Here is a 14,656-nt window from a genome sequence, read left to right as displayed (position 1 = left end):
CTTTACCTCCGCATTAATAGTAGGCTCACTTTGAATCACATGCTGATGGACGACCAGTATGGCTTTAGACCCGGTAAGAGCACAGAGGATGCGATTATTAGGGTCCTGAATCTGGCTTCGGGCAGCGAGTGCAAGTACGTACTCGGTGTCTTTTTGGACATATCCGGGGCATTTAATAACTTGTGGTGGCCCTCTGCCTTGTTCCAATTGCAGAAGCGTGGTTGCACGCAGGAAGAAATTAGAACTCTCTCGAGTTATTTCAGCGACAGAACTGTCGTCCTTCGTGACGGCAGTTCGGAAGTAGGAAAGACCCTGTCTAAAGGATGTCCGCAGGGCAGTGTATTAGGTCCACTCGTCTGGACCATCGAGTTTGATTCTTTCATGCGGTTGCGCTTGCCTGGCGGCTGTCGTGTCGTGGCTTATGCCGACGATGGGCTGCTGTTGAGGGTAATTCGCGTGCTGAGATCGAGCTTAGAGCGGCACAGGCATGTAGGGTTTGCGGTTGTGGAGTCTTCAGCATAAGATGGTTTTCAGTGCGGAGAAAACCACTATGATGTTTTTGAAGGGCCGTTTAGCTGCAACTCGCCATCCGCGGGTTGTGATGGACGGTCGTTCAATTAGGTATGTCACCCTTCAAAAGTATCTGGGTGTTATCCTTGTGAGAGGCTTCTCTTCAAGGAGCACCTCCAGTATGTGGCGAAGAAGGCAATTGATGCTTTCTTCGGAGTCCGAAGAGTGGTCCATCCCGATTGGGAGTTGAATTTCCGTACCATGCGGATTCTTTATAAAGGCGTCTGTGAGGCCATTATGTTGTACGCTGCGCCCGTCTGGGCTCATCGTTTGCGGTACCAATGCTATAGGAACATTCTATTACGAGCCCAGCGTCTTCTTTTGTTAGCGGTTGTCGGTGGTTACAGGACTGTCTCGCGAGAGGCAGTAACTGTGATTGCAGGCATCAAACCTGCGGATATTTCGGCTACGGAACGTAGCCAGCGGTATGTTGCGAAGAAGGCTGGCCTTCTTACTACTGGGCGTATGCGTGAGATCGAAGACCAAGGTTTTGACTCTTGGCAAGATAGGTGGAACACTTCTTTAACAGGTCGTTATACGCATGGTATATTCCCCGATGTTAGAGAGTTGCGAGCGATTAGCTGGGTATCCCCCAATCGGCATACCACTCAATTCCTTTCAGGACATGGTGCATTTAGGGACAAATTGGCTAAGTTTAGGTTGGTTGATTCCGGCTTCTGTCCGGACTGTAGGGTCGATGAAACTGTGGACCATGTCCTCTACATATGTCCCCGGTACGAAGCTGAACGTACCAGAGTTAGTAGGGAACTCGAGAGAGTAAACTCTGTTTTGGATCTACGAGTCAACTGGAGGACTCGTAGTGAGTGGAAAATAGTTGCTGGCTTCCTTCGCTTCCTCGCCCTGAGCAGGACCGCCGAAGGAATTTAATAGGTGTTAGGAACCTGGGTGGCTAGGGACCGCCTGGGCAGTTGACTGGCCGAAGGTAGGCGCTTAGGCAGCGTGCCTCGGTTAGATGTATTTGTGGTATGCATTTGATCAGGCTGTCGGCGGAGTTGCGGCCGTTGTCGGTGAGCCGGACTATTCTTGCCCGGCGGGTGCGGTTGCGCTCCGACGAGAGCATATAGAGCTAAATCACTGTCGGCTTCTCTGGGTGCTGCTCAGGTGGTACGTAAGGGAGTCTCGGCGGCAATTGCGAAAGATGGTGAATGTCACGCGGGACTCCGCGATGGCGCTGTACGGGAGTAGGCGTTTATTCTCCTCTCCCGGGCAGACCGGAACGGAGTCAGATTTAAACTCATTAGAGTATGAAGCGGGGTTCTTAAGGGAACTAGGTCTAAATTTCGATGTATAAACTTTAGTGGGAAGTTTATTAAAGAGGTTGTTAGTGCGGATCTGAGACATTCAGAAAGTGGCTCTTTACAGTAGGATCTAGGCGCGGGGTCTTCTTTCCGCGGTTAGGTTTCCTAGCTTAGTTCTTGAGGGCGACGTGGTAGCTGCAGGTGTCCGTTGTCTTCATTCTGAAGGCATAAACTTGTAAATCTATCTCGGGGTGAACTTTACCGATGTAGATGTCCCTTGGGGCATCTGCATCGGTGGCATCTCTGCGGGGCCTAAACTGTAAGCTGTGGTGTGCATCAGTTTGAGGGCGAGAAGAAGTCCTCCGTTAAAGCCACTGCTGGCTAGGAACGGAGGGAGTGGTGTAGCGACCGGACACGCTACGAGGTGGGTTCTTCTCCCCTCGGGGGGGGAATCGAGATGTTAGCAGAGGGTGGACATTCAATATGTCCGGACGAGGCCTACAGCGAAGGCAATAAGCTGAGTTATTAAATCACCGATGCAAATGTCTACAGAGGCATTTGCATCGGTGGCATCCCAACGAGGCCTGGTTTATTACTATGAGATGTAAAAAGTTAGAGAGCGAAAGACGACTCCCGTTAAAGCCCAACAGGGCAAGGAACGAGGGGGTGGTGTGGCGACCGGCACGTCACTAGGCGAGTGTCTTCCCCTACGGGGTTGGGATGTCAGCAGAGGGTGGTGGTCTCTGCATTCTTCAGATTTGCCTATTTGCATCTTTCTCCTTCAAAGCTATTTAAAGGATAGAGTTTATTAATCAAATTCCCACATTATTGATGAACTGAAGGTGAAAATTAAAAAAAAAACAATTGACGGTAGTGAAAACAATGATTTGCGTCAGGTTCTCACAGTACTCTTCAATCATCTAAGTGCATTACTGCGCAAGCCGCTCACTTTGAACATAATTTGTAAAAATATGGTAAATATGTAAACTTCTGCTAATGTAAATACAGGATTTAATTTAATTTACTTTTTCATTTCATTCATAAAATATTACATATCTCAACATGTAGCGGTGAGAAGTATGCAGATAGTTAGCTGGATTTTCCCCAATCAGCATATTACACAATTTCTTTCTGGATAAGGTGCTTTTTGAGATAGGTCGGCCAGATTTTTTTTTGACTAATTCAGGCTTGCGTTCAAAGTGTAGGGGCATTGATGATGTGTGCCATTTCTTACATGTCTGCCCCAGGTATGAAGCTGAACATATCAAGAGAGAGAGATTACGAGAATCAATTGTGGTTTTGATCTGCAAGTTAATTGGAAAGCCGAGAGGGAATGGAAGGTAGTTGCTGGTTTTCTTAGATTCTTAGCTCTGCGGAGTGTAGTTGAGGAGGTCTGATGCTGTAATATACGTATAGATAGAATAGCAACTCGGATGGCGCGGGGAATCGCGTTTCCGTGAATCGGATAATTTGATAGTAGGGGATTGTAAGTTATGGCAGATGGTCGTGCTTGGAAGAGATCATTTGAAGGCGATAGTAGGTTTTGTAAATACACCGATGGAAACAGTGGCATCCTGACAGAAGCAAAATTGATTGTGTTATCAAATTTAAAGGGTCTAAAAGACGACTTCCTGTAAAGCCTATCAGGGCTAGGCGGGGAGGAGGAGGCGTGGCAACCGGGATCGTAACAAGGCGGATCTCTTCCTCTACGGAGGTTAGGATGGTTCGGTTTTAAATAGCTCACTTGGTATATCAAAATATAAAAAGAATAACGGACAGAAAGATAAAGCGAAGACTGATGTTCATTTGGTCACATAGTCTGAATAAGTAAAAAAAAAAAAAACTAAACAAATCTTTGATTTCTTGTATAATAGGAAAACAGAAACAAACTAGACTAAAGCTAAAAAAGATTAAAATTTAAAAATATAACAGAAGATATTAAAAATAGACACCTTTAAAACCAAAATTATGATATTAGAAGATTCCAAGAACAAAACTGGGAAAGGAAATCCGAAAATGAAATGGTCGCAAAAACGCAAAGAACAACACAGAGAGAAAAGGTTCGGAAAGAGAAAAAACAGCGAAGAAAAAGTAAATGAAGGAAGTTGGAACGCAATCAATGGCCAAAATTGAATATAAAAAAACAATAAAGGCCACACCTCCAAATTCGAATTTTAACATCTATCTTATCGTATTTCAACTTGGAAATATATCAGACATTTTTAATTAAATTATAATCTACAAATCATTTGAAGTTAAAAATTTAAGATATCTGTTTGATAAAAATCACATAACATAACTGCAACAGACGGCTCTTTTATAGTCATAAATATTACATCATACAAGTTTTTATTTTTAAGTAACCCGGCGACAAATAAATTCACATAAATAAAATTATTTATTTTATTTTTTAATTGACATACAAATAAATGACGAGTTGTCAAACTGATACTATGTGTTTTTTAAAGTATTTTCAGCTCTTATAACCAGATGTACGGATTTCAACCATGCTTTTTTTATTCGGATATTTCTCTCTTGTTTTCCAAAGAAAGCTTTTTATAGATAGCGTAAGTAGAAGAATTATAAAACAGAAAATTAGATCTACATAGGCTAATTAAAATTAATATTTATTTGCTTAGCACTGGATTGTTACAACGTTCATCATACACATCACCTAGTATCACTCTGATAGTCAAAATATTTCATGCGAAATAAAAATAAACTTAAGAAAACTTACTCATGGTAGATAAAAAATATTTTAATATCCTCGTATTGCAGAGATGCTACACGCTCGGTAGTAATCGTGTTACATCATTTCTCTTTTCCTTCTTTTTTTTAATTTTTTTCATACAGCCGAGTATTTTTTTGAAAATTTATTTTTATTTAAAATAAAATAATACAAACTTAAACATCTTACTCTAAAAATGCACTAAAAAATAAAACATTTTCGCGCACTTTTGCACAAGAAGACCGACTTTTCGTGATTTTATTTTGTATAATTTTTGGCCCAAGAAACAGTGTGTATAGGCACCGTGGAACTGCAGCACCCCATATTTCCACTTGATATTATCGATAACACTTAAACGAGTCATTCTTTTTTAATTATTTCTTTATACTTACACAATATATAATAATCCTTAAGCTTAATGTCACTAGCCATCCCCCAGTTTATGAAAAAAGATACAGAAATCTTTGTATGGAAATGTGCGCTTCAGAGTTCCAACGGCGTGGTGTTTTGCTGTTGTGCGCATGGGCACATAGGAAGCTGCACGCGAGGCTGCGAGGGAGAGAGAGCACTGTCGATCCCGCAGTGCCGAACCTGGCGTGCTGGTGGAAGTAGTTTTTTTTACTCTGCGTATGTATGAAATGTTCCCTGTTCGTTCCCATTTCTAGTTTAATCGGTGGATGGAATATGAAAGCGGTTTAATTGTTTTTTCAGTAGAGATCAGAAGACAGCGGGAAGCAAGGGCTTTTTGATTACCAAATCTGTCCAAAAACACGCTGGGAGGGCGAAAGAGAAGGTAATTAGTAAAAACTAATAATGTATTTGTTTCTGTGTACATAGAAATTTAAATTAAGTACAGTTGGACTAAAGTGTTTTTAAGCGGGCATTTTATTAAGTTATTATCTAATAATACTAAAAAATATTATCTGTATCGAGGTTTTATTATTTATTTGGTTAAACCGAGTACGGTTACTAAGCAAAATGTGCTTAAAAATCGTGTATGTTCTTGAATGTGATAAGGGTGTAGAAATAGATCATTATCCTGTTTCCAGCTGTTTTATTTGATTCATTTTTTCGGTTCTTTAATTTTACAGATAACTTTAACCATGGCCTTGAAAAGGCCCAGGAAAAAAAATTTTTGGAGCAGCACTAATTTTAGCAACGAGCCGTCACTGAACAGGAAAGAACAGTAAATTTCTGAAAAAATTAAAAGATCGTCTTATAACAAGGGCGGAATGAAAGCACTGCTTCTTTCACAGACATGCTCTTGCCACACAAAATATGCCGCAAAATTTCAAACAAATTCTTCGTAAAGCTGTAAAAAATGGTTAATTTTTATTAAAATTTGAATATTACAGAATAGGCTGTTTGCTACATAATGCGATGAAATGCATTAAAAATTAAATGTAAGGTATTCCTATATAACGCATAATTATATTATATAATTGTGTGTTATTATAAAGACACAATTTGCTTTTGTGCGTTTCTAATATAGATCCACGTATGGAAAAATTTATAAATTAAAAACAAACGCAATTATCTCATTAATTTATTGTCTTTACATGTACTTAGGTAAGTAAAATGTTTATAATATTGATTTTTTTTTCTCATAAAATGATTTCATTATTGTTTACGTGTAATGTTGAACGCTATTTTTTTGACTCCTGTGGGAGTCGCGAACCCCAGGTTGAGAAACGTTGCGATAAAAATTGAAAATAAAATTACATAGATAAGTAAAACATGTTTTAAAAGCAAGTATCAAAATTTAAATAAAAAAACAGATAACCACTTGTGGCACAAAAAGTAACAGATAAATTGGTTTTCTGCCCTATTGTAAGGAAAACCTTTCTACGAATCTACTCTTTTATTATCATGTAAATTTCTTAATAAAAAAGATTTTGTTTCCAAAATCATATATTTTTGTAAACTTAAAATTAATACCTCACTTACGGAACCGATTCAATTATAACTACATAAATTTGTAAATAGGAAACGCTAAAAATTGTTAATAAATAAATCTAAAACTAAATACGTATTTCTTCTATTAAATTGTCATTATCAGTCAGTAGAAAATTACAAAAAAAATTCACGGTTAAATAACAAAAGGGGCGACCATGTAATAAATAAATAAATAAATGTTAAATAGCAAAAGGGGCAGACATGTATTAGCCTTTTAAAGTTTAAATTTATTAATCTATTTAAGGAAATCTTTGTTATAAAAACATTAAAGGTAATCTTGTCAAAAATTTGAATTAATATAAGACATATTTCTACAATAATGATTACCGTTTCGTGATTTATCTAACTTTCTTGAGATAAATTTTTATCTTATCCAACCCTATATAAAGAGAAGATACTTGGGCATGGCGGCAAACCAAGTGCAGAGATTATGTATTCTAGAATTTCTAAGCTGGCTTTCGCTTCGAGTTAACTACTTTTGTAACTGGATTATTTTTAGTTAGCGGTTGTTTTCTTTTTTACCTTATTAACCGAAATAGTTGTACGCCTTTTGTGTGGTTTTTACCTGTTATTTGTTTACTTTTATGATACAGATTACGTTTGCTAATTCTTCTATGTTTACTGGTAATAACTGTTGAATAATCGAAATACGCATTAGATTTGAGATTTGTTTGTTACAGGTTTTTTAATACTTTTGTATTTACCAATTATTTTATTGTTCGTTTAACAGTTTTCTTTGTTCATAGCTATGCATTTACTTTCAAATATAAAGATTTCATAACCTAAGAAAAGCAAGAGGTAGAGTTTAGCTAATAAATATATTAACAAATTAATAAAAAAGTAAATAAATAAATAAATAATAAACAAGTATATCATCAGATAAAAAAAAAAAAAAAATACTGGCAAGTGGCAACAAATGTACCTACAAGAGTTAACGATAGAGAACAGAGAAAAGTAGAGTTACCACAGCGTGACGGTGTAATATTGTTCACTGTCGATTTATTTTTAAAAAAACAACACTACCTCCTTCCCTGTTGCTTTAACTTATTGTATTATTATAACAATAAAAAAAAAGAGATCGAACATCTGAACTACCACTGCCCACCCAGCACCTGCGTTCGATGTAAACCACCCTCGCATTCAACACAAAAGTGTCTTGTTTGCCTCTCGATAACAATTCTACAGTTTACAAACATAAAACAAGTTAATTTAAGACTAACTCCCGCAACTTTAAACTTCTATAAATCGAATTATTAAACAATTTCCGTGACTTCAACATACTGAACCGCATACTCTTTAAGTCGAAGTAACAAAATTAAAAATCAGATAACTGAAATTATAGATATCGGTTTAATGAATATTTAATATCACCGTTTAACTGTAATGTGTTAAACAATTAACGGCACTGTGTAAATAAAGTTAGTGTAGAGTTAAAACTAACAAGAATAATTATTATTAAAACTGTACTTGAGCTTACAGCCCGTTGTGGATCCGTATAATATGAATAAAATAACCACTAAACAAAGAATCCCCTTAAATAAGAAAGATTTAATTTGTTACTTCTTTTTCCCCGCTTTCAAAAACGTGAACATACAAGATCGGTATATATGTTTATTTTCTAAACAGTTAAAAAATAATTCTTAAAAGTGTCATAAAAACTACATGAAATTTATTGCACATCATTATCTTATCAAAATCTTATTTTTTTTACATTGGAGGTCTGACAGTGTTTTTTACTGTCAGATTTTTTATAGTCACCACTGTACAGTTCTACAACTCCGAGAACGGGCGAAATTTTTTAAAAGAAAGAAAAAAATAACAATATATTCCTAGGCAGTTCATTAATTCTGCAGGAAAACAATTTTTTTACAACCCATATTAAAGATGAACAACTCAAAATTGTTAATTATAAGAGTGTCCGCTTTTGGAAAAATGCCATAACAGGGTTCCCACCGAATTTTAAGGTTCGTTTTTCCTGACTTTTACTGAACAATTTAGTAAAAATTTCCTGACTCTCATAATGCTATGGTATTGCCGTTTACTCTGCAGAATATACATATTTAATTTCCTTGCAGCCTCCACCATTCCCACAGATGCCGAACTCAAATAATAAAAAGGCGTTGAGTTATTATTACATTCATTTTTAACAATGTCTGCTCACGTATAGGCACTGTGGAACTGCAGCATCCCCTACTTCCACTTAACCATGGACTTGAAAAGGTCAAGAAAAACATTTTCTGGAGCAGCACTCCCACTAATTTTAGCTACGAGCCGCCACTGATTTTTAAAGTTTATTTTTTAATGATTTTTTTTACAATATGCATTTAAAATTAGGCAATTTTTTTGTGATAAATTTTTTCAGTAAATTAAATTGCAACGTACAAAAAGAAACAATATTTAATAAGATTCTTGTATAAAAATGAACATCACTGTAACTAAAAGTAATATAGATAAGAAAACTAAGGCAATCTTTAAAAATAATTGGCTCGCACCTAAGATTGCTTAAACATTTTTCACAAAAACTAGCCTACATTATTTTTCAAAGTAAACAAAAAACAATATTTAATAACTTGGTTTGCATAAAAATGCTAAGAAACACAGATTTTGATTTAACAAAGAATATGTGTATGATCAAATTTAAAGGAAAACTAAAATCACCATCACCAAAACTAATACTGATAAGAAAGTAGAATAGTTCTTTTATACAGAAAACAATCATCATTAAGATTTACTTGATAAATATTTTGTCATTGTTATTCTAACCTCTAATTTAAAAAAAAAAAAATAATAATATGAGGTCTCATTACATATGCATTATAATGTACGTATAAAACACAGGAAAACTTTTCTTCGATATCTTTAGGTTCATAATGGTTTGCCGTTTTTTTTAAGTTTAATTTTGGCGACTATCTGTTCTTATTCTGTCAAGATTGTAGCTCTGAACGTTTTCCTTTCTTCCTCCAGTTGTTTTAATTTCTGCTTGGATTTTCCTTTTCAGAGCTCTATTCAGTTCTTCTTGAGAGAAGTTTATTCTTTTTTTTTTTTTACAAGACATTCTTCATATCGTTTTCTACAGCTTCTCACTGTAGCAAGTATTGTTTTGGTAATGAAAACATTCTCCTTGCCCCCAGCATTTACAATTGCATTAAAAACTTTTCGTTGATAAATTATTGTCTCTTTGTGCAAATTCTCCACAAGAAGAGCTTTATTAATGGAAAATCCACTCTGAAAATGCAATTCTCTGAAATCTTTTGGAATTTTTCTTGACTTTTCCTGTTTTTTTTTTCTAAAAATTGTTGACTTTTCCTACCTGTGGAAATCATGCATAAATCATCAGTTTGATAATGCTGTTTAATCAATCTATGTTTTATACCGCTGCTTATCAGTTTGATAATAAGGTTGCTTAGTCTTGATTAAGCAGCCTTATTGAGCCTCGAGCTAAAATTTAGCTTAATGTGTATGTAACACACTGGCAAAAATGACTGGTGCTGGCTTTCCCGTATTAGATTGTTATTTGGACGCCCGTTTTAACCAGCTGTATTTAAACACTGATGGTATTTTGAAACCGTTCTCAGCCATTAACATCCTGTTAACGAATTTTAATTAACAGCACATTATAGCCTAGTGATCCACGGATAAGGCTCTAGTAGCAGGTACATAAATTACATAAAAAAAATAAGGATGCAGCTGGACGTGGATGTCGAATAAAAAAAAAACTGCAACGCTTAAAGAGACGTTTTGAGTACTGTATGAATTAACTCATAGGACAGATTTTTCCATGTACCCTTATTTTTTATCCCTGAACCCCTTTTTTCCATTTTAGGCTCTTTAAGTACCCTATATTCAAGATAAGAAAACCGGGTTTGTAGAATTATTTATCTCTTATGGACTCAACTGGAGTGAGGTCGTTTATGAAACCTATCCATACCAATATGCATATCTTCTAATCTACATTAAAGTATAATATCTCGGTTACTGTCAAAAATTAGCAAATTTCAATAAAAATTTATTAATTTTTAGTTAATTAATCAAGTTTAATGAAAATTTAATTAAATTTTACCATATCATCTAAATCAGAAATCGGACATTAGATTTAAATAAACTAGATTGAAAATTCAATTTCATTCATGAATGACCTTGTTTTGTAAATTCAACTACAAGTTAACGAATAGTATGTCTATTTTTTAAATGCCTTTTTTTACTATTTTCAATTTTAGTTGCAACATAGAATACAATTTACATTTTTTTTAGGATTAATTAAAGACCATGTTTGGCCAGCTACACACAATTTCTTTTTTTTATTTCCTTTTTTTATGGAAGAGTTCTTTCCACATACCGTAATAAAACAAATATACGTATTTGTTTTATTTTTCATGTTTAATGTAAAACGTATTAAAGTTTAGTGCATTATAATACTATTAGTCCAGCATTTACAAGTTTTTAATTAACGCTTTTAACGATTTATTACAGTTTTATCTTCATTAATTAACGTAAGCAAATCTATTTTTTTTAAAACGTCATTAAAAGAATGCGTTTCTACAGATTACTGCAGTAAAATATTTTTTTTCATATGCTTGTTATTAAAAAAAAAAAAAAAAAAAAAACCAATTAAATTTCTTATGGTTTTAATAAAAATACAATCATATAACAACTAAATTTCTAAACATTTGTTTTTAATCAAGAATCGATTTATTTATTCCTGAATAAATAAACTATAAAGTAATATTTAATTTTAGAATAATTTATCAATTCATTCATTTTTTTTAGTAACAATAATCAAAATAATATAAGCTAATTAGCAAGCTGTAAATAATTAAAATTAATGATCTTTATGTAATGATTTATTGACACATAAATTAATTTAGAATCAACAGAGTAATTTAATAATACACGAAAAATTAAAAATTACAGTTTATTATATATGTTTAATAACATCCATACAATAAATGGAATATTACTGATATTTGTTTATCGCATATAAAAATAATTATTATTGCAATTGATAATGTAACAAAGTAATAATAAAACAATAGAGATAGATTTCAGTAGTGGAGAACTTTTTTAACCATATATTAAAGTGCAATACAATAAAAAATATAACTAAGTACGTAATAAAAAGGTCAACAAATTGATGCAACAATCAGCAAGCTCTCTTATAAATATTAAGTTCACTTAGACTAGTAACCTTATAAATAGGGAAATAGTTAACGCAAATAGGTTTAATATCGTCGACTTAACTACACGGTAACAACATGATTAGTATTCTACCAATGAAAAATACAATGTAAATGATAAACAATTAAAAAATTACGAGTAAAAAAATATATTTATACCCTAAAAATTTATGAGTAAGCAAAATATATTTGTACCTGGTTTTATATATCTGGTCTCGGATTTAATTCCTTAAAAGAGTTTCATATAAAACAAAATTTTTTTTTTAATAAGTAATATGTTGGGTTGGCAAGAAAATAATTTCGGTTTTGTAGTGAAAATAAAACTCAATTTTTTTTATACAAAGAATGAATTTTAATAAATTATATATTTTCCATTCTGTACGATAACCATTTGCTATCTTTATAAAAACTTCATAATTCCGCGTTCATAGAACTTCTGGTCTTTATCAGCAAAACCCTGAAACGAGTGCGATTTTAGATCATCATTGTAAACATTTTACCATTCAAAGAGTTTTGCAAACGTCGACATAAATGGTAATTTGATGATGCAAGATCAGGGCTATGTGGGGGGATGAGACATCACTTCCCAATCAAGTTCCAATAATTTTTCACAAGTTACCAAAAATGTACCTGTATGACGACGTGCATTGTCTTGGTGGAACACGATTCCTTTGCCAATTCTGCCCGTTTTTGTTTGACTGCTTCCTCCAGTTTCATTAGTTGTTGACAGTAAATATCTGAATTGATCGTTTGGTTTTTTGGAAGCGGCTAAAAATATACAACACATTTGTAATCTCATCGAATTGTCAGCCCGATCTTTTTTTGATGCAATTTAGCTTTCGATGTGGTTCATGCCGGTTTGCCGGTTCATCACGCTTGGATCACGATCATTTTCGATCGATGTAATTGTAGAGGATCCATTTTTTATCACCGGTGATAATTCGTTTAAAATAACTTCCTTCCTCCAAGGCGGAGGTAGATTTCACCGGGGCAAAATAGGTGTAGGCGAACTCGGATTGTACGAGCTCGTATCAAACATTACTTTCCATGTTTTACGGACACTATTTTTTCTCACTAGACTAAAGCTATTGCTAAATTTATCAAGACTTCCTTATGATTTTTCCTGAACTGCTTGACAACATACCTATTTGAGGATTAGTGGTAGATTCTAGTATGGTAGTCTCTTTGTATTGATAAAAAAAAACAATGTTTTCAGAAAGTTTTATTTAAAAACGTATAAATGTAACAACAACGATGTTGAAAAGATGATTTGAAAGTACAACAAGCCTACATTACCCACATAAAATATTGTCACTTGCAAAAATTAAAATATACACAGTACTAAGTCACGGCAGTTTAAATGCGTTCACTTAAAATTCACTCAATACAATGATTTCATATGTAAACAAGTTTCACATGTTGAGCACATGGGAAACCTCTTTTTACAATTACAACAATATTTTGGTCATTCCTTACCGAAAGAATCGGTCATATCAAAACTCATTTCAGACAAATTTTTAGGTAATATTTAGAGGACCACTTTAATCGGATTCGATCCTGTACCTAATAAGGGAACTATAATTTTTTGTCCTTGAAACCCCATTTTTTCACACCTTGGCCCTTACCCAAAGAATAGTAAAAACTTTAAACGAATTCGATATTTTACTTAATAACAAAGTTATTAAAAAGTTAGCGATATTTTGTTTTTACTTTTGTTTTTAGTCATCCCTTACCGTAAGGGTTGGTCATATCAAAAATTGTTTCAAACAAAAGTTTTAGGTAATGTTTAGAGGACTAACGACCACTTTAAACCGATTCGATACTGTGCCTATTAAGGGAGATATGATTTTTGTCTTCGAAATCCCATTTTTTCAAACTCCTGGGCTAATGGTTGGCGATATCAAAAAATTTTACTTAGATAGGTTTTAGGCTCTTATCCAAAGAATAGTAGTAACTTTAAACGAATTCGATATTAAGAAAGTTATAGCGATATTTTATTTTTCGACAAAGCCCCCATTTCCATCTTCATGGTCGATTTTGCCCTTTAACAAACTCGACCGAGATTTTGGATCGGTATGTCTTATGTAACAATTTGAAAGTGATTGGCGCAAAATTACGCCAGTTATCGTGTCCACAAGAAACTGAAATATATATTTAAATGTATATATAAACTTTTTGACTGACGGTGGTTTTGGGGTCTGGGGATGTGAAATGCAAAGATATGTCAAAACTTTCCTAAGTCTAATCATGGTGATTCGACTTAGGAAAATTTTAACCCATACCCATTACAATAGGTAGCTTTCTTATGAAATATACCTAAAAGGGTCGACTTCAAGGCGTTTGATATGCATATCACAAATATTGATTCGTTATGTTATATGAATCTTTTTCAATTCACGGGGAAACCCAAATATCGAGCTTCTTTATGAGTTTAAGACATTTTATGTGATTTTTCAATCGTTGTGTGTGATACAATTATTAAACTACCGGCAATTTCCGTCACAGTTATATGACAACCAGATTCAATTACGGCTTTGATTTGGTCTTCATCGACTTCAATAGGTCGACCAGAACGTTTCTGAAATTATATATTTATATTTATATATATATAAATAAATTAACAGTTAATATAATCCACCTTACCAGCACGTTGTTATGTTTTCTAGATCCTTCGGCTTACTTGAAAGTCATCATCAGGAGTTAAAATTAATGATTAAATCAAAAGTTTAAAAAAAATAGCTAAAATTTAAAAACAGTCATGACTGTCCGGTCCTACTTTTGAGTATACGAGTAGGACCGGACAATCATGACTGTTTTTAAATTTTAACTAATTTTTTTAAACTTCTGACTTTATACATTAATTTTAACTCCTGATGATGGCTTCCAAGTAAGCCGAAAAATCTAAAGAACATAACAACGTGCTGGTAAGGTGGATTATATTAATTACTAATTTATTTATTTAACATCAG

At 34.0% G+C, this 14,656-nt stretch overlaps 1 protein-coding gene across 1 annotated transcript in view; it reads right to left on the bottom strand.

The window, feature by feature from the left end:
- p130CAS (Serine_rich_CAS and FAT-like_CAS_C domain-containing protein p130CAS) overlaps positions 1 to 14,656 on the bottom strand; it is a 158,827-nt gene that overhangs the window by 50,735 nt on the left and 93,436 nt on the right. The gene's annotated exons all lie outside the window — the stretch shown is intronic.

The sequence above is a fragment of the Lycorma delicatula genome, chromosome 6 (assembly GCF_047948215.1).
Source record: "Lycorma delicatula isolate Av1 chromosome 6, ASM4794821v1, whole genome shotgun sequence".
Lineage (NCBI taxonomy): Eukaryota > Metazoa > Arthropoda > Insecta > Hemiptera > Fulgoridae > Lycorma > Lycorma delicatula.
Note: the sequence above shows the minus strand (reverse complement) of the source record. Positions and strands in the feature narration are given on the sequence as shown.